General features: G+C 36.1%; 1 pseudogene; it reads left to right on the forward strand.

The window, feature by feature from the left end:
• The first annotated feature begins 6,696 nt into the window (after positions 1-6,696).
• Positions 6,697-8,520, forward strand: LOC148945041 (dnaJ homolog subfamily C member 7 pseudogene; annotated as a pseudogene).
• The last annotated feature ends 456 nt before the right edge of the window (positions 8,521-8,976 follow it).

Here is an 8,976-nt window from a genome sequence, read left to right on the forward strand (position 1 = left end):
TGACTTTGGGAAAAAAATGAACATGGGAGGGGGCCAAGTTGCCCTCCAATTTTTTTGGTCACTTAAAAAGGGCACTAGAGCTCTTAATCTCCGTTTAAATGAGCCCTCTTACGATATTCTATGACTACTGGATTGATACGATCTCCCATGGGGAAATAATAAAAAAAAAAAAAAAAAAAAAAAAAAACAAATAAACACGCATCCGTGTTCTTTCTTCTGACAAAAAATACAAAATTCCACATTTTTGTAGATAGGAGCTTGAAACTTCGGCAGTAGGGTTTTCTGATACGCTGAATCCGATGGTGTGATTTTCATTAAAGTTCTATGACTCTTTGGGGGTGTTTCCCGCTTTTTTCGAAAATGAACCAAATTTTCTCAGGCGCGTAACTTTTGATGGGTTGAACTAAACTTAATGAAACTTATATATTAGAAATCAGCATAAAAATCTAATTTTATTGATGTATCTATGGTTATCAAGTTTCCGATTTTTAGAGTTTCGGTTACTATTGAGCCGGGTAGCTCCTTACTTACAGTTCCGTTATCACGAAATGTTTGATCAAACAGTCCGTGGTAATGACCTGTAGGTACGGACCGACCCTGCTCAATAGTCACCAAAACTCTAAAAAACTGAATTTTAATACCAATTGATATATCAAAAGAATTGGCTTATTATGCTGATTTCAAATAAATAAGCTTCATTAAGTTTAGTTTTACCCGTCAAAAGCTTCGAGCCTGAGAAAATTTGTCAGATTTTCTAAAAAGGAAGGAAAGACCCCCTCGAAGTCATATAATTTTAACAAGTACACCATCAGATTCAACATATCAAATAACCACTACTGTAGAGGTTTAAAGCTCCAATCTATAAAAATTTGCCAGAGGAAAGATCACGGATGCTTGTTTATTTGTTGTTTTTTTTTCAGGGGTGATCGCATAACACCAGTGAGTCGAGGCCATTGAGAAAGAGCTCATTCTAATGGAAATCGAAGGTTCCAGTTTCCCTTTTAAGTGACCAAAATAATTTGAGGGCAACTAAGCTCCCTCCCAATCTATCTTTTTCCCGAAATCGTCCGATAAGAATTTTGAGATAACTTTGTGTTTAAGTAGAAGAAAATGCAATAATCTCTTAACCAAAACTGTATTTATCAATATCATGTCTTTCGTTATTTGTCAGTTTAAAAAATGGCGCCCTCCCCTCACATTGCCTGTAGGTACTCCTCTGGCTGCTCTTTCAAGAATCTAGTTTGGGATGTTAAAATACTTCGTATTGTCTGTTAAATCCGTGCCTCATTGGATTTTTAGGCAAAGTTTGCCATTCAATGTGAGATTCTAGAGGTGGCTGCCCCTCCACTCTAGAAAATTTCTTACTGTTCAGATTAATTTCTATTTATACACATTAATATTGTTCAGTTGCTTGATCAATGCGTGAAATCTTGTGGACCCAAATTTCACAACGAAATTGGCAAATTCAGGTTTCTCAAGGAGTTGATTAAACTAATATCAGCGAAATATGACGGTGCTAAAACTTATTCATCTTCAAAACAGAGAGTAGTCTACTTGAACTCTTATTTACATGGTCAATTGACGTGCCGCATGAGCCAAAGATTAGAGAAGCCTATTGAATGCTGAAAAAACAAAGAGCGATTAAAGTTCTAAGATTGTCACCAACTCTCAAGAATTTCTCATGCAGCCTAGGATTTGTAACTCTATATACTATATTGTCTCTCACCATCTCACTTTCGTTGGTATATCATCCCTCTTCCAGGGCATTCTTACCAACTCCTACAGGATATATCAGAGAAAGAGTTGCAACAAAGTACGGAATTTCACCATAAAAGATCTTTTCCAGGTGCTGATAGAATACTCTACTATGTATAAAAAATAAATTAGGCCGCTATGGCCAATGCTCTTATGTTTAGTTAATGCGGTCTTGGTTTTGTGCAGATGGCCAGCAGTGTGGAATATGTTGGTTATAAAGCCATTGTTATAAAAGAGTGACTGCATGATGGATAGTAATTATCACTCAATTAGCCCAATACCAAGTTCTAGTAAACTCTTGGGGAAGGTTTTAGATATCAGATTAGGGTGCTGGCTAGTAAAGGGTAACATTATCAGCGCGACTCAAGATGGATGCCAAAAAGGCTATTCAACTACCAATTGTGTTTTCTTGCTCCAAGCTCTCATCTTAAAATACTGTAAGGGAAAGCGTAACCTTTATGTCTTCTTGGATGCAGGTAGTATCCCTTGGTTGAGTTCCACCTTGCCCGTGGCTTCCCCTGGTATTTCATTTTAATACCCTGATCTGTTTCTGAGATTTTACAGTTGCACCCTCGTGAAAACCTGGATGCAAATAGTGTCTTTTGATTTATTTCAACATGCGTTGTTATTTCCAACTTAATACTCTTAGCCATTTATGAAGTAATGCAGATATGCCATTTTGAGTTCTACATTCCTTAAAAATTTTCTGAAAGTTTTCACTATATAATCTTAGCTATTCACGAAATAGTGAAGATGCATCCTTTTTCTAAAAATTTCGACTTAATCCCTTTGGCCCTTCCTTAGGGGAGAGTATCCTTACTTGTGATGCTCCATACTTCAGATAGGCCTAAAAACACATCTTGCAAAAAATTTCCCCAAAAAAATACACAATGACTTCTTCACTCTAGATGACATGTGCAGAAGTTTCAAATCCAAAATCACCATTTTGTCTTAAAAGAGGAAGGATTCTAAATCTCAGATGCACTCTCTAAGATATTTTGTGAAGTTCTGTAAACTGTTTTAGGAGACATAAGCTTTGAACTGATCATTCACTCTCTCTTCCTTATTCATTAGTTCCTTGTGAAATATAATTGTTAGATCTGAAGAGTTCTTTTTGCAAAAAACCTAAAAAATCCACAGGTTTTTGCATACAGCCTAGAATTATATGTGTCCTGGGAAGAGCAGGATGAGAATGACAAGAAAAAAACAGGCAAGAAATGATACTTTGGATTGTCACGAAATCAATTCTTTTTACTCAGAGCATCTGAAGCAACTAGCCTCTCTCGGGCAACCAGTTTCAACCAATACAATTTTAGAGTCTCTTTCTCCAAATTATGTAGTGTTATGACTAGGTACGCTTTCTTTCCCCAGAAGACATGGAATATGATGAGAGGGTCCTGACAACTGTACAAAAGCTACGTAAGATTGAAGTTGAGATACGAATCCATCAAGTTGGAAGAGTAGCTTCTGCAGATAGAGGAGAGACAGTAAAAATTCTTGCGTGTATTTCAGCATCTGGAAGCTCAATTACACCAATATTGGTCTTCCAAGGAAAAATACAATACCAAGAATGACTTTAAGGGCTCCAGCTGGTACTTTAGCCTCTGTGTTTGTTAACTTTTTTCATCACTTTGTCTTCACTGTACACCCAAGCAAAGAGAAGCCCCTGCTATTTATTGTAGACAATCAAGAATATCACTTATCAGTTGAAGTTATTCAGGTAATGCAAAAGATAACTATGCAATCGTGTGGACTTTGCCTCCACACAAGTCACACAAACTGCAACAACATGAACTTGGGGTCTTGTGCTCTCTGAAATCCCATTATACAAAGCTCCACTTTCAAACTGGATGGTGAACAATTCAGCATTCTACTTTCTCTGCATGAAATCTCCCAGTTTTTTGGCATTGCTTCTATCTTTTGCCTCATCAAAGATCACTGCAGGTTTTCAAGTAACAGGTATTTGCGCGTTCAATGACAATAGTTTTGTCAATGATGATTTTTTTTTGCAATCAGTTGTAACTGACTGACCATTGGGTGAGCTTGTATCTGAGCCAAGAGATGAAGACATGATTTCCTCAAATTCAGAAGCAGGGAAAGGTGTAGCCTCTCTACACGCGTAAGTCACATGCACTTCAATCCAGACAGTTCCACCTGTTATTGCAAAGCCCTATCCAAAAGCTCGTCCAAGATTGATCAAATCTTGATGGCCTCATCAAGAGATTGATCAAAAGGAGTCTGTAGAATACTGATGGGTGCTCAGTGATAACGCCACGTGGAATTGTATAAAAGAAAGTGGCTCATGAATCCCTTGGAAACTATATCTTGGTTTTTGCTGTTGTGCTTGAAATTTAAAGATGGGGACTGAAAAAGATTTAGATTCATTATATTTTTGAAGAGAAATAATGCCATATGAGAATGAGAGTGCCCAAATTCTGGAAATCAGAGAGATGAAGCAGGGCAAAAGAGGCCCTTAGAGAGGCAGATGAAAAGGCTAGAGAAGCCCTTAGAGAGACAGCTGAAGGAGAAAAAATGCCTGCAGTACATAAACTGCAAAAGTTATTTAGACTATAAGACACTGTGTTATTATATTAACTGCATTAATATTTAAGCTGTCTTAGTAACAATTTTGTGATGGTCTTTGAAAATAGAAAAGTTACTGCAAAGTTTTAAATGAGTTTTAATTGATTTTAGCTTATAAGGTATTTGCTGCATTAAAATCTATTATTATATTTTTGTTCAGAAAAATCCCAGAATCTATTTTATAAGAGCGCAGATGGCAAAATGCAAAAGAACGATACCAGCTTAAAAAAAAAAAAAAAACACTGGAAACTGAGTCTGAAAAAAAACGAAAGGTGAAAGAAAAAAAACCTAAGCAAAAAAAACCTGCAGCTATATGTAAAATTCATCTGAGTCAATACTATCTCAGTCAGTCGGTTCTACAGGGACAATTACTACTAAGACTGATATCCTGCACTTTTTAGTCATAAAATGAGTGATTTTATTATGAATAACTTGACAACCTAAAGAGGACTTAACAGTTTTCTTATTGATTCTGAGCCCTACTCCCTGTCTATATATCCTGTTTTCCTGCCCGAGTAACTAAAGACTTTACCACCTAATTCCATGTTTCCTACCCCTGGAATATGAGCTTCTGAAACTCTTAATAAGTCCAGTTCGAAGTGTCTGAGTTCGTCAGTCAAAATGTCGATACGATGTTTTTTTTAAACGTAAATTATCTAGGAAGATGTTTTTCTGCCCAAAAAAGTTCACCATACAAATTAAACCCAAAAGAATTATACATTAATCAGAATCCAGTACAAATGGCGTGTCGTTTACTAGGCTAGAATTTCCTCGAGGGGCACCACACCTCAAGGTTACCTCAGCATACCCGCGACGCATTTTAGTTTAATATTTCAGTTACCATGGGCTAGAGTGTGTTTTTTACTATAATACCCAAATATAGTTTTTTTTGTAAAAAAAAAAAATTATTTTACAAATATGATTTTCTTACTTACAACAGCGACTAGATGTAGCAATTTTCGTTATAATGGTCTATTAAACATACCTCTATGATGTTCTGATAGCCTCCTGGCCCCGGTGAAAACAAAAGGAAAAAAGGGAGACACATTTCTTTTGTTTTCTGCAGGGCTAGGTGGATAGTTGAAAAATAGTTGGTATGGCTGTAATATTGCAATAGGTAAAGATAACATTGGTTTGAGAATGGAAGAAAAACAAAGAATAAATTTATAAGGATAATCAAGGTAAAAATAAGTTTTATTTAAATAATGCCATAATGTGATGACATTTCATTAGGAAGTTTGGCGCTTCGCATTGATATTTCAGTTCCGTAGTTTTATCAATTTTTTTTCAGATGGAAATTATGTGGTCGGTATGAATGCCAACTAACCGCTAAATTAAATTTAGTCACTTCCTTTTTTCACATATGTTATTTGATATTGGTTTGATTTTTATTGTCTGTAGTACCGAGGAGCCCATTAAGGAGATAATCAATCTGTCTGGATCAATACAAGATACTAGGGCATATAGGAGCGCTGTTATTGATATCAAAAGTAAAGATTGCCATCTAGCTATGTAGGTTTAATTTAAAGCTGAAATTTAGGAAGAGTAACTATCTTCCAGGAAGCTATAATGCTGCTGGACTCCTGGATGTGAGTTTAAGATAAAACTTCCCGGAACAGTTGAACACTATGCTGGAAAGTTTAAAATTGGAAAATGTGGAAGATTGATGGAATAGTTTTAGGAAAATAGTTTGTGAAGTCGCTGATGGTATCTTAGGGAAGAAAGTTCGGAACACAGCTAGAAATATTATTAAAAATGCTTGTGTTTAATAGAGACGATGGGGAGCTTGTATAAGAATTATTTTAGTGATAGATTATAAGAAAATAAGTGGAATGAAAAGAAAGTGGAGCAAGATTTAAAATATGAATTAAGGTGGTGTGAAGTGGAGGCCATGGATAAATTGCCAAAGATCTGGAAGATGCAGCCAGATGTCACAAGAGTGTAATATTGTGCTGGCATGTTCATAAATTAAGAGGGAATAGTCAATCTGAATCAGTCCGAGTTAAAGATAAGAAGAACAGCGATCAGAATGATCTTATCCTATGTCTTATCCTTGTTGCAATTCAATGTGATTTTGTTGTTTCTTGTTTCATGGCTTTTTCTTTAGCTGTTGAGTCATTTATTGTCTTTTTAATTTTGCAATTAGCAAGAAGAACTAAGGAAACGAACCATTTTTAAATGAAATTATAGATTTGTAGAAAATATAAGACTTCAAGAATAAAATAATGTTGAGAATCCCTTTTGTCTTCCCATGCTGACGTCATTTGACATGACGTCATGTACCATATAAAACGAGACATGAACTCAAGTGACTTCAGTATGGAAAGTTAATAGCTAGCGAAAACACTTATAAGCATAATGGAGACAAGATCAGAAAAAGACGACAATTCTCAAGGCTTGAATGGCTTAGAAAGAAGAGGCAAGAGCCCAAGAAGTGAAACGAGTCTTAGTGCCCATCAGGCTGATGAACCCAATGAACCTATTTACCGCGAAAGGCGTCATAGGAGTCCCTATGAGAAGTCTGAATATAGCCGAAATGTAAGAAGGACAAACAATTTGAGAGAGCAAGGTGAACCAAGAGTGAAGAAAATGAGAACAGATTATTCCGAAGAAGCTGATGATAAAAAATGTTTTGACAGATCAAATTATAATCATAGAGACTGTTTATATTTGAAATCCAATGAGGCTTATTATAATGATCTAGGTAATGAAGATGATATAGCTAAAGTCACTTCCAGTTCTGAGGAGCTTGCGGAGGATAAAAAGGATGAAGGAAATAAATACTACAATAAGAATGATTATAGACGGGCTCTTGGCTGTTACACCAAAGCCATTGAGTTGTATCCGTGTGCTCCTTATTATAGCAATCGCGCTGCTTGTTACATCATGCTGGGAATGTATTCAAAGGCGCTGCAAGATGCCAGAGAAAGTGTCAAATGTGAGCCTTCTTATTCCAAGGGTTATTTCAGAATGGGAAAGTGTTTCTTGGCGATGGGCGTTGTAAACGCTGCGAAAAGCGCTTTTGACAAAGCAAAAGAACTAGAGCCTACAAATACTACTATTGACGCTGAGTTGAGAACTATTGATACTCTCAATAAAATAGAGAAAAATTTGAAAAGCTCGGCTGAAATTCAAGACTATAGAAAGACTTTGTATTGTTCTGAAAGAGCCTTGGAAATTGCTGTGTTTTGCCGAAGGTACAGAGTAAAGAAAGCTGAGTCGTTGACCTGCCTTGGACGATATCAGGAGGCTGAGGAAATCGTTAATGACATACTAAGGTCAGATAAAACAGATGTTGACTCATTGCTGGTCCGTGGAATGTGTTTATATTATCAGGATAACATTGATTTGGCCTTGTCTCATTTCCAACAAGTACTTCAATTAGCGCCCGATTGTGCCAAAGCCAGAGAGACTTATAAGAAAGCAAAGCAGCTGGTGACGAAGAAAAAGGAAGGAAATGTAGCATTTAAACAAGGCAAATTAAAAGAAGCTCTCACCATCTATACAGAAACACTTGCGATCGACCCAGTTAATAAGCTGTTCAATTCTAAAGTATATTACAATAGAGCTCTTGTCAATTCTGAGCTTGGAAATCACTCCCAAACAGTTGACGATTGTTCCGAGGCTCTGAACTTAAATGATGGTTACATAAAAGCATTGCTGTTGAGAGCGAAATCCTACAAAAGTCTTGAGAAACATGAAGAATGTGTCAGAGATTATGAAGCTTGTATGAAGCTAGAAAAAAATGCAAATAGAGAAACGCGAAGACTGTTGCAAGAGGCGAAAATAGCATTGAAAAGGTCCAAGCGAAAAGATTACTACAAAATCCTTGGAGTTGATAAGAATGCCAACGACGATGAAATCAAAAAGGCGTACAGGAAACGAGCGCTTGTTCATCATCCTGACCGACATTCTTCGGCAACAGAAGAAGAGCGAAAAGAACATGAAAAGAATTTCAAAGAACTTGGAGAAGCATACGCTGTTCTCTCTGATCCTAAGAAAAAAAACCAATATGACGGATTTCAAGACCTAGATGATTCAGAGCTTCACACAATGTTCCACAACGTCCGCAAAGTCCACATTCCACAAATGATCTATGTTTTCTTTGGAAATGATCTAAGTCCGTTTAGTGAATTTCACTTCGAGGTGGTGAATTTCAGTAGAGGTGGTGGATCTCATTAGAGTGGATTCAACTTCCAGTTTAAATTTTCTTTTTTATTCGCTTTATTTTATTTTTATTAAATGCTTTTTAAACAGAAATTTAGTATAACTAAATAAGATAGTGCATTTAAGTTAAAAATAAATAAAAATTTCATTCCGATGCACGCAAAGGTTATTCTTTGCATTTAGTGTATATAATAACAATAATAATAATAATATTAATTATTAATAATATTAATTTAGCGTATATTGACTAATTGACTATCCGAAAAGGAGTTTGAACGCTGTTTCACATTTAATAGAACAATTCATAGTTCTTATAAGCGTTTTATTAAATAATTCACCGACGGTTGCTTCTACTCCAAAGACCGTAGTGGATGTGCGGTAGTAGTCCCTCACTGTTTGATGGTTATATGCTACCGAACCGAAAATAAAAATAGTTCTCAAGTAAAACTTGAACGGCTCTTATTTGGTGTG

Source organism: Artemia sp. Qi Xiang Cuo, chromosome 13, assembly GCF_049724085.1.
Source record: "Artemia sp. Qi Xiang Cuo chromosome 13, ASM4972408v1, whole genome shotgun sequence".
In the NCBI taxonomy this organism is placed as follows: domain Eukaryota; kingdom Metazoa; phylum Arthropoda; class Branchiopoda; order Anostraca; family Artemiidae; genus Artemia; species Artemia sp. Qi Xiang Cuo.